This window comes from Desmodus rotundus, chromosome 10, assembly GCF_022682495.2.
Source record: "Desmodus rotundus isolate HL8 chromosome 10, HLdesRot8A.1, whole genome shotgun sequence".
NCBI lineage: Eukaryota > Metazoa > Chordata > Mammalia > Chiroptera > Phyllostomidae > Desmodus > Desmodus rotundus.
Window position 1 is genome coordinate 65,180,865 of NC_071396.1, and position 19,319 is coordinate 65,200,183.

General features: G+C 37.6%; 1 pseudogene; it reads right to left on the bottom strand.

Annotated features, from left to right (window-relative positions):
* Positions 1-17,544: 17,544 nt before the first annotated feature.
* On the bottom strand, positions 17,545-18,182 carry LOC112322618 (mitotic spindle assembly checkpoint protein MAD2A pseudogene; annotated as a pseudogene).
* Positions 18,183-19,319: the final 1,137 nt, after the last annotated feature.

Consider the following 19,319-nt stretch of genomic DNA (forward strand, 5'->3'; position numbering starts at 1 on the left):
TTATGAAGTATAATATGCAATCAATGCGTGAGATTTAAGAGGTCATGCATTCTTGCTCTTTGTTATTCAAGAATGTTTGATGAGTCATAAAACATATAATTTTATCTCAACAAATGAAGTAATAATGAAATGTATATTTACCTTTTCTTTTAGATCCTCTTTTTCTTTAGGTTCTGGCAGCCACATTGTTTACCTATGCAGTTTACTTATGCTACACACTATATGCAATGCAGTGCTAGCCATAGAGGTTAGAAGAAACAGCTTTGGTCTATGGATTGGGCCTGATGAGATATTCTCAACATGCTTGTCAAAAAGTCAATTTTGGACATGTGTGATGGGAACAGATAATGAAGGATCTAATCTCCTGAAATGATCTTACAAGTCGTGAAGGGTTATGGAAAGGCTTAATGTGGACTTGTTTGTGTCTTAAAACATTACTCAAGCAGTGGAATTGATGATGCTTTGGGGGGAATAATATAATCAGGAATATCAGTTAGAAAGATATTTAAATAATTCAACAGAGGAAAGATGACTATGTAAACCAGATAGTGAGGCCAGAGAAGGGGAAGTAGTTTAATGTCTGCATAGGGAAAAACAGTTATGGGACTTGCAGATCAGTTAGATGAAGGGGTTGAAGAAGAAAGTAGAAAGAAGACTCCCAGTTTTCAGGGTTGGGTAAATGGGGGAAGATAGTGATGTTATCTATAAGGGAATGAATGGAAAGCTAGATTATGGAGAAAGAGGATGTGTTCCAGTTTTGACATGTTTGGTTTTAAATCCTTTGGAGACATCCAAAAGGAGACATCCAAATGGAGACACCCTGCAAGTTTTGGGTAACACATGTCAAAGCCAGAAGAGAGAAGCCAGCTTTCAGCTGGTAGCAAATGAAGCCATAATGAATTTCAACATCTGTGATATGGACACAGCACGAGAAGACCTTGAAGTGGGCTGAGGAACTGTAAGCAAGGAAGGAAAAAGACTCTAGGCAAGGGCAGTTCCATGAAAGTCAAGAGAAGCCAGAATGTTAAATAAGGGATGTCCAGGTGTGTCAAATATTGCAGAAGATGTTAAAAAGTCAGGACCAAACTCTATCTGTTGGAATTTGCCATCCAAAAGACAATGAAAATTTTGTGACAGTAGTTTCACTTGAGAATAAATTACCTCTAAGTTCTTGTTCATTCTAAGATTCTATGAGTCTGTGATAGGTGATGGCCTATCTGTAAGACATATCTTTGAAAGAAGTTTCAGGTTGGAGTTCTACGTGTTTCTGTTTCATAAAAATATATACTTATATTCAAAATTCCTAATAATCATCTTCCTTTTCTAGCCAAATTATATTCCATTTTAATATCACTGAGAGTTCATTTCTTTTTTACCTTCTGCCAGATTAAAGGGTGGCTAAAAGTGGTGTCGCACATCTGAAACTAGAGTCCATTGGGTCTAGGAACTAGACTCATATCTAACTGACTGCTAATGTTTGTTGAAATCTTGATGTCAGTTCTGATTTTCCATTCAGAGAAATAGCAGTGAGCTTCATTTCCTCTTTAACTGTGTGGTCCAGTGCCTGTCCCCTAAAGCAATCCAACCATTTTCCCACTGCTGGATTAAATGGCCCAATGTTCTGGTATTTGGGGATGGGGAGGCAAAAAATAATAAGCAGTGATTTCATTTGTTTCTACAAGTTACAGCAAATGTACTGGGTCCTTCTTGGGGTCTTGTGTCAAGAGGCTGGGATCCAGCTGTGACAAGTGAAGCAGCTCTCATTCAATTGATCATTGTAATGTGTGGAATGAACAAAGTCCTGAAATGTTTACCTGCATGCCAAGGAGTCTTAATAGGCCAAAATTAAAATCTATACATTTCCTTCTTTAAAGCACCAGCTCACCCTGGCCTCTAAAGAATGAGTGGAATTATCTAGCGTGCTGAACTAAGCATGTACAGCCAATAGATGAGGGCTCATTAATTAATATTTCCATCACTGTAAGACTTAAGTCCCATGAACTGGAATAAGTAATATGTAATGGTGATATTTCTATTGTAAATTCTTCACTGGCCACTAGGATCTTTACTGCTGCATAATTTTTTTCTCATATAACTTCACTTTATCTTGTTCCACAAAGAAAGAAAAAGTATCTATTTAAAAATTGTTTAAATGGTTTTATTTATTTCTGACATAAACTGAGGAGGCTTGCCTATATTTTTACCTCACACACACTCACAGGCATGCTCACAGGCTGCAATTATTGGAAATCCATGAATGGCATCTTAAGGCAGGGGTGTCAAACTCATTTTCACTGGGGGCCACATCAGCCTCACAGTTGCCTTCAAAGGGCCAAATGTAATTTTAGGACTGTATAAATGTAACTACTTCTTAATGAGGATGTGGTTACATCCTTACCCATTTTTTAATTGGGTTGTTTGTCTTCCTGGAGTGGAGTCCTGTGAGTTCTTTATATATTTTGGAGATCAGGCCCTTGTCTGAGGAATAATTGGCAAATATGTTTTCACATACTGTTGGTTCTCTTTGTAATTTGGTGCTGTTTTCTTTAGCCATGCAGAAGCTTTTTATTTTGATGAGGTCCCATTTGTTTATTCTTTCCTTTATGTCCCCTGCTTTAGGGGACATGTCTGTGAGGATGTTGCTGCGTGGAATGTCTGAGATTTTCCTGCCAATGTTTTCCTCGAGGACTTTTATGGTGTTACAACTTATGTTTAAGTCTTTTATCCATCTTGAGTTTATTTTCGTGTATGTCATGAGTTGGTGATCGAGTTTCATTTTTTTGCACGTAGCTGTCCAGATCTCCCAATGCCATCTGTTGAAGAGGCTGTTTTTGCTCCATTTTATGCTCCTGCCTCCTTTGTCAAATATTAATTGACCATAAAGACTTGAGTTTATTTCTGGGCTCTCTGTTCTGTTCCATTGGTCTATGTGCCTGTTTTTATGCCAGTACCAGGCTGTTTTGATGACAGTGGCCTTGTAATACAGTTTGATATCAGGTATTGTGATCCCTCCTGCTTTGTTCTTCTTCCTCAAAATTGCTGCAGCTATTCGGGGTCGTTTATGGTTCCATGTAAATTTCTGAAATGTTTGTTCTATATCTGTGAAATATGTCATGGGTACTCTAATAGGGATTGCACTGAATCTATAGATTGCTTTGGGTAGTATGGCCATTTTGATGATGTTAATTATCCCAATCCATGAGCATGGTACATGCTTCCATTTGTTTGTGTCTTCCTTAATTTCTTTCTTCAGTGTTGTGTAGTTTTCTGAGTACAGGTCTTTTACCTCCTTGGTCAGGTTTATTCCTAGGTACTTTATTTTTCTTGTTGCTATATCAAATGGGATTTTTTTCCTGGTTTCTCTTTCTGCAGTTTCATTGTTGGTGTACAGGAATGCCTTTGATTTCTGAGTATTGACTTTGTATCCAGCTGTTTTGCCAAATTCATTTATTAGGTCGAGTAGTTTTTTGGTGGAGTCTATAGGATTTTCCATGTACACTATCATGTCATCTGCAAACTGTGACAGTTTCATTTCCTCCTTTCCAATTTGGATGCCTTTTATTGCTTTTTCTTGTCTGATTGCTGTGGCTAGGAGTTCCAATACTATGTTGAATAGGAGTGGTGAGAGAGGGCATCCTTGTCTTGTTCCTGATTTTAGTGGGAAAGCTCTAAGTTTTTGTCCATTGAGTGTGATGTTGGCTGTAGGTCTCTCATATATGGCTTTTATTATGTTGAGGAATGCTCCCTTTATTCCCACTTTGCTGAGTGTTTTTATCATAAATGGCTGCTGTATCTTATCAAATGCTTTTTCGTTTCAGGATAATTTAAATGCATTACATTCAAGCTTACCTCCTATTGGGCAGTTCGGTTCCTAACAGGCCTGGACCAGTACTGCTCCATGGCCCAGAGGATAGAGACCCCTGTGATGATTCTCTCCCTCTCCTTCCTCCTCCTCTCTTGCCCCCTCCCTCAGTCCAGGAGCCTGTGGAGGAGGCAGGAGGAAGATAGCACAGCCTACCCCAACCCCAACTTGTTGAGGCAAAAAGTAAGAAATGAGCTTTTAAACCACATCTCCTGTGACTCACAAATACTCCCATTAGTGTTAGGGCACCTCCTCCAGCTGGTCTTAAACACCTTTCCAGTAGTCCTATCTCAGAGTCCCCTTCACGATGCTGTTGGGCTTCTTCCTAAGGGAGCAAGCAGATGTCCCCACTAGGCATGTAACATCAGAGCTTCCTGAAGGAGCACTGTTGGCACTGAGAGTCAGACAAACACAGCACATCAAACAACTACACATAAAAGTTCTTGGAAGTAGCACCCACACCAAGAGAGGTGAGGCAGCTATCCAGGGAAAACAAACCAGGGTATGCCTGTTCTCTTCTGTTTTCTTCTCTTTTCTGCCTTTCCCTTCCTTCCCTCTCTCCTCCCAGTTGTCTCTCCTCTTTCTTCTCTTCTCTTTTCTCTGTTTGGACATTAGGTGCAGCATGTCCAAAGAATTAAAATAAAACTGTTCTTATTGTGATTATTGTTGTCTTGGAGAAAGGCAGTGATGAGTTCCAGCCTGAGGATTTTGTTAGCATGTTACTGTTCTTACATGTTGCACAAACAGCGATTCAAAAGGGTGGAACAACCCCAAGTCAAGAGAGAAGCTCTCCTTCCTGATTTTTAAATAGGTCTTTGCCATCTTCGAAGTATTTGCCTGGACTTGGCAGTTTAGTGTCCCTTGAAGGATTTATAACATGAGACTCCTTCCACATTAGACATACAAAATTCAACCATTTTTTCAATGGATCTACATTTGACCCAGCAATCCCACTTCTAGAATATATCTGAAGGAACCCAAAACACTAATTTGAAAGAACATGTGCACCTCTATGTTCATTGCAGCGTTATTTACAATTGTCAAGATATGAAAGCAGCCTAAGTGTCCATCAATAGATGAATGGATAAAACAACCATGGGATATTTACACACTGGAATACTACTTGGTCATAAAAAAGAAGAAAAGTGTACCCTTTGTGACAGTACAAATGGACCTGGAGAACATTATGCTAAATGAAATAAGCCAGTCAAAGAAAGTCAAATATCATATGATTTCACTGGTATGTAGAATCTAATGAACTCACTGAATAACAAGCAAAATAGAGATAGACTAATAGATGGAGAGCAGGATGACAGCTAAGTTGTGGGGAGGTTAGAGGGTGGAGGGATGGAGCAAAAAGGAAAAAGGACTCATGGACATGGACATCAGTGTGGTGATTGGGGGGGACAGGGGGGTTGAAGGGAGCTAATTGGTAATGGAAAAAATATAATAAAGATTATATAGAAATAAAAAAATACAAGCTGAAATATTTAGGAGTAAAAAAAGTGAATAAAAATAAAATAAAATTCAACCATTTTTTAGCTATAAAAAAGATATTCTTTTGCACACCATTTGTTATTTTGTAATGCACAAATTATGAATAAATAATTACATATTCTTTTTTGCAAGCCTGGCTATAAACAAATGCTCCATATGCCAAAATGCAAGTCATTTTCCCTTTGAAAACTCATTAAGTTCTGCACAACTGGAAGAGATTGGGGAGAAGCTTCCTAGCATATGCTGAGGAACACTATTACTGCACACAGATAATAACATGAAGCCAAACATGGACAAGTCTTTGGGACTCTTCTGTCTGCTTCATATGAACCCTCTCCTCCCACTGCACATTCTCTCCAGTGTCTCTCTACAGGTGCATATGTGTACCTATAAAACCCCTGGAGGCAGATTATGGAGTCTGGTCTCTCTCATTCTTTAAGCCAGTTAAAATATTGACAAGCTATGCTTCCTTTCCTACAAAACAACAAAGTATCACACATAAAATTACAATTGACTGGTTTATTTCTAAGAAGTTGTTGGGAAACCAAATTTCTTAAGAGCTTCACCAAACGAGCCACTGCCATTTCATAGGATACTCTGATTTGTGTCCCTGCTAAGATGGTTCTTAAGGGAGGGTTTAGGGAAAGTAGGAGAAAAATAGTAAGGAGGGAAGTCTTAGGTGAGCAGATTGCAACTCTCATCAAAGTTGACTGTTAATTCTCTTGAAAAATCAAATTTCCAGGGTCAGCATTCAGGCAGTGGAGCATGGGTCAAGTTCTCCTGGACTGTCTCTCTGTTCCTTTCTGAGAGGTGCCTGTTGGAGTGCCAATGCTCTGATACTCTTAAGGTCAATAAGGCTAAAAACCAATACTTAGTTTTACCTTCTTCTCAGTAAGGATTTTTTTTTACTGAAAAAAGGTTCATTCCAGGTATCCCAGGTAAATATGAAGTCATTGAAAGTTATAGAGTTTTGTATTCTAGTAACAACCAGAAATTTGGCTAGATGAATGCTCTTAGAGATAACATGTATAAAATCTGCACAAAATACTGCAAAAAAAATCATATCTAGAAGCCACTGGAGAGCTACTAAAAGCAGGCAGAGACTGAAGAAAAATTGACCCTTGAAATATGAGAAATGAACTAGGTAAATGTATTTGTTTTCTATTGCTACGTAGTAAATCACCACAAGTTTAGTGGCTTGAAACAATATAAATTTAGTATATTATATTTTCTGTAGATGAAATATCTGGAGACTTGTTAGTTGGGTCCTCTGTTAAGGTCTCACCAAGCTGCAATCAAAGTGGTAGCTCGGGGTCCTCTTCCAGCTCATAGATTGTTGGCTCAAGTCAGTTGTTTGCAGCTGTAGGACTGAAATGCAGATCCTAGAGGCTGCTCCCTGTTTTCTGCCATGGAGGATGATTCTTCAAGATCAATAGAAAAACATCTGCTGTTTCTTATCTTTCTGAATTCTTTTAAGGGCTCACCTGATTAAGTCAGACCCATTATGATCATTAATTTAATGTCAACTGATTTGAAATCTTAATTACATCTGAAAAATCCCTTTTTCTTTCACACATAGTTAACCTAATTATGAAAGTGATATCTCATCATATTTACAACTGTCCCCCAAACTCAAGGGGAGGAGATTATATAGGGCCTGTCTATTAGGGGTGAGAATCTTGATGACCTTTAGAACTCTAGCTACCACAGTGAAATTTTTTTTTTGAAATTTAAATGTTACAGCCTCCTGCCAGATGGTTCTCCCCAATTTTCACTTCAAGGTTTGTGGCTTGTGCTGCTTCCGATCTTGGAGAAAGACAATAATTTGGAGTGTTGAAGAGGATATTAGGAATGGAAGAACTTAGGTAAGAGGAAATAAAAATTGTCAAATTCTTCCTCTCAGAGAGCACAAAGGCAATAGATGTTTATATAATGAAGTGTCATTACCAAGTAGTACTGAGCATCATTTCTTATTTGATTTTCTTAGCTTTCTAATTTGTAGTTCCAGAAGCCATCATAAATTACTATATGAGGTCTGTCCCAAAAAAGTCTAGCCATTATTTATATAATGAGAATGCTTTGTGTGACATTGATGTAACCTGGCAGCCAAGGAAAATGGAATGTAATGCCATGTATGAACAATGACAACTTCACTGTACTAGTCAGTGGGGCAGTAGATGCCATTGAGCGAGCGTGTGTACATGTGGCCATCACATTCAAAATGACTGAGTGAGTAGAGCAACGATTCTGCATCAAATTTTGTGTTAAACTTGAACATTCCTCAACAGAAACAATTCAGATGATTCAGAAGGCCTCAGCTATGGGCAACTGGTGATTAGCAGCTTCATCATGATAATGCACCTACTCATGCATCACATCTCATGCAGAGATTTTTGGTGAAACATCATATCACCCAGGTGACTCAGCCCAACTCCAGCCCAGATAATGGCACCCTGCAACTTCTGCCTTTTCCTAAAATTAAAATCCCTTTTTAAAGGGAAGAGATTTCAGACCATTGATGAGATTCAGGAAAATATGACAGTGTAGCTGCTGGCAATTGGGAGAACTGTGTGAGGTCCCAAGGTGCCTGCTTTGGAGGGGACTGAGGTGTCATTGTCCAGAAAGTATCTAGCCATGTAATATGAAAAATAAAGACATTTACTGAAGAAAATGCAAGATACAAGAAAAATTGTACACAGGACAATGATGGCTCAGTTCCCTTCAAAGTGGTCACTTTGGGACCTCACACAGTTCTCCCAGTATCTCTTCCACTTTTCAAAACATGCTGCAAAATCCTTTGTTGAGAATCTCCATCAGCTGCCCCATCATATTTTCCAGAATCATCAATAGTCTGAAATCTCTTCCTTTTCAAAGGTGATTTTAGTTTTTGGAAAGCCCAGAAGTCACAGGGCATGAAATCTAGGCTATAGGGGGACTGAGTCACTTGGGTGATTTAATGTTTTGCCAAAAATCTCCACATGAGACGTGATGCATGAGTGGGTGCACTGTCGTGATGAAGCTGCCAATCACCAGTTGCCCATAGCTGTACCCTTTTTCATCATATTGCATCTCTCAACTGATTAAGGACACTGAAGTAGTATTCCTTATCAATTGTTGGCCTGGAGGGGCATACTCATGATGGGAAACATCCTCCCAGTCAAAATTCACAGTTAACGTGGTCTTGATCTTGCTGTGACTTTGCCATGCCGTTTTTGGGCATAGAGAACTAGGTGACTTCCATTGGGATGACTGGGCCTTCTTTTCCAGATTGTAGCCATACACCAATGATTCATTTCCAGTTATGACCTTCTTGAGGAAAACTAGTTCATTGGTAACAGAATCAAGTCATTAGCAACTGCAACATGATGTTCCTTCCGCTCTGGTAGCAGAAGCTGTGGAATGAATTTTGCCATGACATATTTTATGCCAACATCCCGCATCAAAATCCTGGACACAGTAGTTTTAGAATTCCCAGATCGGTTTCTAGTTCTCACACTGTCAGTTGCCTATATGTGTTGATTGCAACCTGTACACATTCAACATTCTCAGATGTTCTGCTTGTTGCAGGCCTTCCAAAACATGGATCACTTTCAACAGATTCTCAACCATCTTTGAAGCATTTGTGCCACACTTTTATTTGCACTGCACTCATTGCATCATCCCCAAAAGCCTTCTTAGTCATCCAAATAGTTTTTGTGGACGAATGTCCAAACTTAACACAAACTTTGATGCAGATTCATTGCTCTATTCGCTCAGTCATTTTGAATGTAATGACCACACAGTACACATTCTCACTCAATTGCATCTACTGCTCCCACTGACTAGTACAGTGAAGTTATCATTGTTTATACATGCACATTCCAGTCCACTCTCCATGGCCACCAGGCTACATCAATGTCACATAAACCATTCTCATCATATTAACAAAAATGGCTGGACTTATTTTGGACACATCTCACATAGTGAATATATATTCATATTTGAAAGTGACTACATTTTTAATCTTTTCATTTAGATAAATAAAAATGAATACAACTGAAATATAAAATGCAGAAGTAGAGCTCAGGAAGAGAAAAATAAGAAAAAGATAGAGAACATTTTCAAAAAGGTAGTCTGGGTTTCTAACCAAGATGGCAGTGTAGGTAAACACAGTACTTGCAACCCCCCACACCACATCAAGATTACAACTAAACTACAGAACCACCATCATTCAGAACTGCCTGAAATCTAACTGGACTGAAGTCCTACAACTAAGGATGTAGAGAAGAAGTCACATTGAGACTGGTAGGAGGAATGAAGATGCTGAACAGGCTGGATCCACACCCATGTGTGAAGGATAGAAATTGGGAGGAATAAACAGGCTGCAGAAGTCCCCTCTGAGGAACAAGGGGTGACGACTCCACAGTAGACCCCACAGGCAGAATTCCAGTTCCCACAACTTCTGGCTGCAAAAACCAGTGGGGATTATAGCTGAGTGAAATGGAGGGCTTTTGGAGTCCCAGGCATTCCTTTTAAAAAGCATGTACACAGGCTTGTTTGGACTCATTTGCTCTGAGCTCCAGCCCAAGGGCAACAGCTTGAAAGGCACCAGGGACATATAGAAAGGAACTGAATTTTCTGGAATCAGGGTGAGAGCTGGAAGGGTAGATTTTTCCCAAACAGAAGGGCTAGCAGAGGCCATTGTTCATCTTCTGAGCTCTTCCTTAACTTGGTGAAGGAAATACACATACAAATCCAGGAAGTACAGAAAGGACCAACCAAGATTAAATCAAATAGGCCCACACCAAGTCACATCATGATTTAAATGCCAAAGGTTAAAGACAAAGAGAGAGTTTTAAAAGCAGCAAGAGAAAAGCAGTTAGTTACTTACAAAAGAGCTCCCATAAGACTGTCAGCTGATTTCTCAACAAAAATTTGGCAGGTCAGAAGGGATTGGGAAGAAATATTCAAAGTCTTGAAAAGCAAGGACCTACAGCCAAGATTACTTTACCCAGCAAAGCTATCATTTTAGAATTAAAAGACAAATAAACATCTTCCCAGACAAGAAAAAACTAAAGGAGTTCATCACCACTAAACCAATATTAAAAAAAAAAGTTAAAGAATCTTCTTTAAGAAGAAGAAAAAACAGATAAAAATTATGAATAATAAAATGGCAATATACATACCTATCAACAATCTAAGGTACAAAATAAATGAACAAGCAGAATAGAAACAGACTTATAGAACAAAAATATTCAGATGGTTTCAGATGGGAGAAGGGTTGCGAGGATGAGTGAAAAAGGTGAAAGGAGTAAGAAGTACAAATTGGTGGTTTTAGAATAGGAATGTAGTCAATAATATTGTGACTATGTATGGTGTCAGATGGGTATAAGATTTATCAGGATGATCACTTAGTAAGTTACATGATGTCTAATCAATGGGTTGTATACCTGAAACTAATATTTGTATGTCAATATTAATTGAAAAATATATTTAAAGTAAAAAGTAGTGGTTTGCTTAAATGTTTAAAAACAGGAAGCATATATAGCAAATTTCAGTTGAACATGACTCATAAAATATGAATAAAACATTGGACATTTTTATTTATGAATATTTAATCTTCCATTAAAACATTGAATATGAGGAAAAAATGTTCTTATTCAATTCACAAGCTGATAAGGTCACATGAAATCCCTTCAACTTCATAACCTTCGCTAAATGAAGATTTATTTACTGATTTTGAAAATGATAAAAAAATTAACAACTTTAATTACAACTCTGGCAATAATTACAACTCTGACCTGTCCATATGAGATAAAAATTGACATTTACAATGGGAAGATGAAACCTAAAGATCTTTACCATATTTATTGAATGATGACTGTGGGAAATGGCCATTATATCCATCTGGCTGTGTGAGAATGTTTAAAGCAAGATAAAATCCATTCAAATTTATTATAACTTTCATTGGTTGAACATGGCAGAAATTTTAGGATTTCATTTTATACCAAAGTCTTTTAAATAAAGAATTAAAATATGGTCTTTATAGGCTAAGTTCAAAGAAAGCATTTTGTTGCCATAGTCAAAATGTTTTGCAACTAAGGGAAGGGAGAGAGATGAAATGGGTGAAGAGTGTCAAAAGTTACAAACTTCCAGCTATAAATTAAGTAAGTCATGGAGATGTAATAATGTACAGCATTATGACTATAATTAATAATACTATATTTCATTTTTCAAAGTTGCTAAGAGAAAAAATCTTAAAAGTCCTCATCACAAGAAAAAAATGTTTCTATTGTGACTTGCTCGCTAGATTTATTGTCTTGATAATCTCACAATATATACAGATATTGAATGTTTATGCTGTACAACTGAAACTAATAAAATGTTATATATGTAAGTAATATGAACTAATATAACTATATATACAAAGCATATATATTAAGGTTTTTTCAGAGTTCTAGCCAAGATGGAGGCATAGGTAGAAACCCTTCGCTTCCTCACACAACCAAAAGGAGGATAACTACCAATCTGAAATCAATAAACAATCAGAAAATCAAACTGAGTGGAACTCCAACAATCACGGAATTAAACAGTCAGACAGAACAACCAAACCAGTAAGGCAGTGGACTGAGAGAAACCACAGCGAGGCTGTGGACTGTGTGGGCAGAGCTGCCTGAGGCAAGGGGGAAGGCTGCACGAGCAGGGCTGACTTAAGGAGAAACTGAGTCTCAGAGTTGACTGTGGACTACAGCGCTTGCCATGGTGGGAGAAACTCCCAGTCTCAAACGGGAGCCCGAGAGACCATAGGAAAGTGCACTAGAGACAAGCAGGCGAACTGCATTGTACCCTCTCTGGCCCCTCCCCCACACGCAGCACCGGAGCACAGCAAGGAGGGTTGCCCTGCCCCAGTGAATACCTAAGACCCTGCCCCCTTACAACTTATCAGGTGCACCAAGACAAAGAAATATGGCCCAAATGAAAGAGCAGAGTAAAACCTCAGAAAAAGAGCTAAATGACGAGGAGATCTCCATCTATCTGATGGAGAATTTAAAGCCCTGGAAATCAAAATTCTCACAGAACTGATTGAGCTTGGTGAAAAAATGAAAGAACAAATGAAAGATACCCAAAATGAAATAAAGCAAAATATTCAGGCAACTAACAGTGACAGGAAGGAAACCAGGACAAAAATCAACGCTTGGGAACAAAAGGAAGAAATAAACATCCAACCAGAACAAAATGAAGAAACAAGAATTCAAAAGAATGAAGAGAAACTTTTGAACCTCTTTGACAACTTGAAACATTCCAACAACCAAATTATAGGGATACCAGAATGAGAAGAACAACAGCAAGAAATTGAAAACTTATTTGAACAAATAATGAAGGAGAACTTCCCCAATCTGTCAAAGGAAATAGACTTCCAGGATGTCCCGGAAGCCCAGAGAATCCCAAAGAAGTTGGACCCAAGGAAGCACACACCAGGGCACATCATAATTATACTAGCCAAGATGAAAGATAGGGAAAGAATCTTAAAAGCAGCAAGAGAAATAGAGACAGTTACCTACAAATGAGTTCCCATAAGACTGTCAGCTGATTTCTCCAAAGAGACCTTGCAGGCAAGAAGGGGCTGGAAAGAAGTATTCCAAGTCATGAAAGGCAAGGACCTACATCCAAGATCGCTCTATCTAGCAAAGCTTTCTTTCAGAATGGAAAGGCAGATAAAGTGCTTCCCAGATAAGGTCAAGTTAAAGGAGTTCATCATCATCAAGTCTTTATTATATGAAATGTTAAAGGGACTTATCTAAGAAAAGGAAGATCAAAAATATGAACAGTAAAATGACAACAAATTCACAACTATCAACAAATGAACCTAAAAAAATAGAAGAAAGAAAAACAATGAAAACAAAAACTAAGCAAACAACTAGAACAGGAACAGAATCAGAGGAATGGATATAACGCAGAAGGTTTTCAATGGGGAAGGGGGAAGGAGGAATAAGAGTGAAAAGGTACAGGGAAGAAGAAGAAGAATTGGTAGGCATTAAATAGATGGGGAGAGGTCAAAAATAGTATAGGAAACAGAGAACTCAAAGAACTTATATGTACAACCCATGGACATGAACTAAGGGGGCAAGAATGCGGGAGGGTTGGGGGATACAGGGTGGAGGGGGGTAAAGGAGAAAAACTTGGGAAAATTGTAATAGCATAATCAATAAAATATACTTTAAAATGTATTTATTTAAGTTTTTTAAACCAAACCAAGATAATTTTTGCTTAATCATTATAGTTGTAACTTGAAAAACTTAGATCCTTGATTAAAATAGCATGAAATGTCATTTCAAGAGATAGTATTCAACAATGACAGGTAAACAGTAGTAGAGAGCATTGGTTATGTTATTCTTACAAAATAATGTGTTCAGTATTTAACCAAGAATAACATTGCTTTTAAAGACATTAACAGCACAACATTTACAGAATGCAATGGGACAATTACAGATTTAGTAGAAATAATTTTAGAATTTAATTCTGGAATGGCAAAATGAAAGAAAGGAAAATGATAAAAACAAATTACTGATCTCTAGGATGGAGAATTCAAAATAAGATTAATAATTTAAGGAGTGATAAAGTGAAAAAATGCATAACAGCTTAAAAATTAAGTATTACTCATTTCAACTAGGTTGTACCAGAAAAACATCATGTTAAACAACTAATATTTATGACCAATGTTGACTACAAGAAGAAAAACAAAACAAGAAAACTGGGTTTTGTGAGTCGCTCACTGGCTTTATAACTTATAAAAATACAGGAAATACGGGTTTGACTTAAATCAAGAACTAAAACATAACTTTTTAAATATTTTAATATTACATATTCATTATGCTATTACAGTTGTGCCATTTCCCCCCTTTATTCCCCTCCACCCTGCACACTCCCTCCCACCCACATTTGCTTTAGTTTATGTCCATGGGCCATACATATAGGTTCTTTGGCTTCTACATTTCCAATACTATTCTTAACCTCTCCCTGTCTATTTTCCACCTACCATTTATGCTACTTATTCTCTGTAACTTTTCCCCCTCTCTCCCCCTCCCACTCCCCCACTGATAACCCTCCTTGTGGTCTCCATTTCTGGGACTCTGTTCCTGTTCTGGTTGTTTCCTTAGTTTGCTTTTGTTTTTATTTTTGTTTCCAGTGTGGTTGTTAATAACTGTGAGTTTGTTGTCATTTTATGGTTCATATTTTTGGTCATCTTTTTCTTAGATAAATCCCTTTAACATTTCATATAATAATGAATTGGTGATGATGAACTCCTGTAACTTGACCTTATCTGGGAAGAACTTTATCTGCACTTCCATTCTAAAAAAAAAAGCTTTGCTGGATAGAGTCATCTTGGATGTAGGTCCTTGCCTTTCATGACTTGGAATACTTCTTTCCAGCCCCTTCTTGCCTGCAAGGTCTCTTTGGAGAAATCAGCTGACAGTCTTATGGGAACTCCTTTGTAGGTAACTGTGTCCTTTTCTCTTGTTGCTTTTAAGATTCTCTCCTTATCTTTAATCTTGGGTAATGTAATTATGATATGCCTTGGTGTGTGCTTCCTTGGGTCCAGCTTCTTTGGGACTCTGAGCTTCCTGGACTTCCTGGAAGTCTATTTCCTTTGCCAGATTAGGGAAGTTCTCCTTCATTATTTGTTCAAATAAGCTTTCAATTTCTTGCTGTTGTTCTTCTCCTTCTGGTACCCCTATAGTTTGGGTGTTGGAACATTTAAAGATGTCCTAGAGGTTCCTAAGCCTCTCCTCATTTATTTGAATTCTTGTTTCTTCATTCTGTTCTGGTTCAATGTTTCTTTCTTCCTCCTGGCCCACGCCATGGATTTGAGTCTTAGTTTCCTTCCCATCACTATTGGTTCCCTGTACATTTTCTTTTATTTCACTTAGCATAGCCTTCGTTTTTTCATCTAATTTGTGACCATATTCAACCAATTCTGTGAGCATCCTGATTACCAGTGTTTTGAACTGTGCATCTGATAGGTTGGCTATCTCTTCATTGTTTAGTTGTATTTTTTTCTTGAGCTTTGATCTGTTTGTTCATTTGGGCTATATTTTTTCTTTTTCTTTCTTTTCTTTTTTTTTTTTCTCGGCATGCCTGTTACATAGTAAGGGGCAGAGCCTTTCATGTTCACCAGGTCAGGGCACCCATGTTGCTGTGTTGTGATGCTGTATGTGGTGGATGGGTCTGAGAGGGAACAGTGCCACTTGCTCCATTCTCTGCCAGCTTTCAGTCACCTCCCCCACTACTCACAATCAAATTGGGCCCTTCTGGTGCTGCTTCCCAGTGGGTGGGCTTGTGTACATTCTGGGACCCTGTTGATCTCTCCAATGAGCTCTCCTGTGAGCCTGGGAGTTTCTCCCACTGCTGACTCAACTCCCACAGGTGTTTTCAATAAGAGGTTTGAGGCTTTATTCCCCTGCACTGAAACTCTGGGTTGCACTGTCTGTCCCACTCCCCAGTTGTTCCTCCCTGTTTATCTGCTCACGAATGTGGGACCGACCAGTCCAAAATCCACCACCTCAACAGGTCCTCCAGCCACTGCCTTGGCACGAGTCCTCTCTGCCCACCTGCCCATCTCCACCCCTCCTACCAGTCTGGATGAATGTTTCTCCTTGGTTGTCTGACTTCCATACAGTTTGATTTTCTGTCAGTTCTGGTTGTTTTTTGTTTTTAAATTTGTTGTTGTCCTCCTCTTGGTTGTGTGAGGACATGTGGTGTCTCTACCTACACCTCCATCTTGGCCGGAAGTCAAAAACTAAGTTTTAATATTAAGCACTGCTTTAAAAGACTTTCTAGGGGTACCTATGAGGTTGCAGAACCCCAGGTCAGTAAAAGAAAAGGTATCACCAGAATTTTGACCAGAAATCCAAAAGGATTATTGTGCCAATATAAGGTGTGAGTGTGAATTTGTTACCAAAGAGACATGATCTCAATCTTGTGGGCATAGATGACATTCTCCAGAACAGTTTAATGATTATCCAGGATTTTTTTTTTCATCTGTCCAAAAGTAACATGTGTAGGAAACACAAATGATGACCTTCTAGCCACTTTCAGACACATTCCACTTCAGGAATGCCAATGAAATGCTTTAAAAAATAGAATTAACTTAGAAAAAATACAACATATACTGGAAGAGTTAAGAAAAACAATATAATATTATCAGATAAAAAGCTCATTGTGGTCTTTGGATAAAATGAACTAATTTTAAATTGTGCTATTCACATGTAATTTTCTTTGATTTTAAGAACACATTGGAGAAAATATGTTCTTAAAATCAAAGGAAATGAAATGTGAGAAAGTATTTGGTGGAATTGTTTAGATATGTAATTTATAATACATCAAAAATAAGATAAATTATGGATGTATGACAATGTAAGTGAATAGATGTGTGTACAAACAACAATAGTAAAATGTTAAAGATAGAGATTAGGTTGTGAGTATATAGGTTTCTACTGAAAGTTTTCAAGTATTTTTTCTCTCTACATATATTCATGATAAAATGTTAGGGGGAAAAGAAATTACATATGGAAGTTGCAACAAGATTAGCATTCCAACAAACTGTAAGATCATTTTTTAAAAAAACATACACATTTAATTTTATTTATTATCATTTAAAGCTTGATTTTATAAAATACAAAATAATTTTTTAAGAGTTCTGTCTCACCACAATTTAAACAGTACCATAAACCTAGCAATAACTTTGTAGGTATAAGTTATATAAATTAAAATAAATAATTGGATATTTTTCAATATGGAGACTATATAAACAAAATAAATGACAAAAGAACCTAATATCTATATCTTGTTACTGTGGATCACCAGTTACTTTAGGACCTAACTAGAGCATATGAATAATCAGACTTCTTTTGCCATCTCATATTTACCTATATTCTGTGTCAAGCTACTTGACTAAAAGGTCTGATTTAGAAAGACATTTAAGTTTACAGAAAAGTTTTTCCATCTACAGTTACCACCTTCAAAGGTATTGACATAACAGTGCTGTTGTAATCTGCTGGTTCCCTTTTCACCAGGATGCAATAAATTATGTCAACTCTATGGAAAGTCAAACAGGTACCAAAAAATGGAACAATTATACACAGTTCGGTAAAGTATGATGTTAAGTTTTCCCCTCCTAAAAATTAACCAAAGAAATAAAACAGGAATTATACTTGACTTGGCTTCATAAAATACACATTTAAGAATTTCATTATTGTTTTTGTCTCATCTTCAGTATGAACAGGGATTTTGTAGGACACCATGCTACTTACTTTGTGGATTGTAGTAGTGAAGGTACACAGGCAGACTTGCTCAGAATTGGTAATGAACTGTGGTCCTGACTCTTCCTACTTTTCAGGTGCAACCAAGTCTTTGTACACATCAGCAGATGAAATAAACAAGAAACTTCCAACAGTGGTTGAAATGTCACTGTGGCTGTGATGTGTCTTCTCACTAAACAGATTTCAACTTGGACAGCTTTCTGAGACTTTTCTCTGGGTCTACTGTCATCTTTGGCAGTCTTGTCACACTTAATATCAAACAGTCATCTTTCAAGAACCTCACTACTTTCAGTATTTGAGATGACTACCATCAGTTTCTGTGCTGAACACTTGTATAACCAATTTTTATTTGTTCCCCTGCATTTATTTAGGTATTTCATGAGCTCAGAATCAGTAGTTATAAGCAAGATGAGTCCATATTTCTGCACTTGAGTAAAGTTTTCAGATGGATGAATGCCACACTGGTATAAAATGCTATAGATGCCAAATGAGAAGAGCTTGGCCAGGATTTCGGTGTCACGCATCAGTCTTGCTCCCAGGAGAGCTGCTGCACCAGGCCAGACCCACAGACATCGTGCACCCACCACAAATGGTGACCGCAGAACGCAGCCACTGGTTCCAAAAGTAACAATGTTGCAGGCTGTTGCCTCATAAGAGAATTTTTTGAATGAAAATGTTCACATAACTGAAAAGGAAAAGATTCAGATACAAAAAAATCCCCAAGCCAATTTCTATAGAGACTATCTTCTGTCTATTAAATATCAAGCTGCAGTATAATATTAAAGACATTTAAATCAATAGGGACATATAGCTGTTATTTTCAACTTTCTTCATAATAACCCAAAATTTTAAAATTTGGAAGAAGAACTGAAATAATATGTACATATGCATGGTGAAAATCACAATATAAATAATAGTCATTTATATAATGTAATATTTCAGAAGATTTTCTGTCATAAAGACAATTTATCCCAAGCCATTATGATGTATGTAAGCATTCGATATGTCAATTTTATGGTTTGTTGCTGAATGTAAAAATTTCTTTAACATTTTTTTTCTATTTTTTAAAATATATTTATTGATTATGCCGTTACAGTTGTCTCATTTCCCCCCTTCACTCCACTCCATCCTGCACACCCCCTCCCTCCCACATTTCCCCGCTATAGTTCATGTTCATGGGTCATACATATAAATTCTTTGGCTTCTACATTTCCTACACTATTCTTACCCTCCCCCTGTCTATTTTCCACCTACCATTTATGCTACTTATTCTCTGTACTTTCCCCACCCCCTCTCCCCCTCCCACTCCCCCGTTGATAACCCTCCATGTGATCTCCATTTCTGTGGCTCTGTTCCTGTTCTAGTTGTTTACTTAGTTTGCTTTTGTTTTTGTTTTAGGTATGGTTGTTAATAACTGTGAGTTTGCTGTCATTTTTACTGTTCTTATTCTTTATCTTCTTTTTCTTAGATAAATCCCTTTAACATTTCATATAATAAGGGCTTGGTGATGATGAACTCCTGTAACTTGACCTTATCTGGGAAGAACTTTATCTGCACTTCCATTCTAAAAGAAAGCTTTGCTGGATAGAATCATCTTGGATGTAGGTCCTTGCCTTTCATTACTTTGAATACTTCTTTCCAGCCCCTTCTTGCCTGCAAGG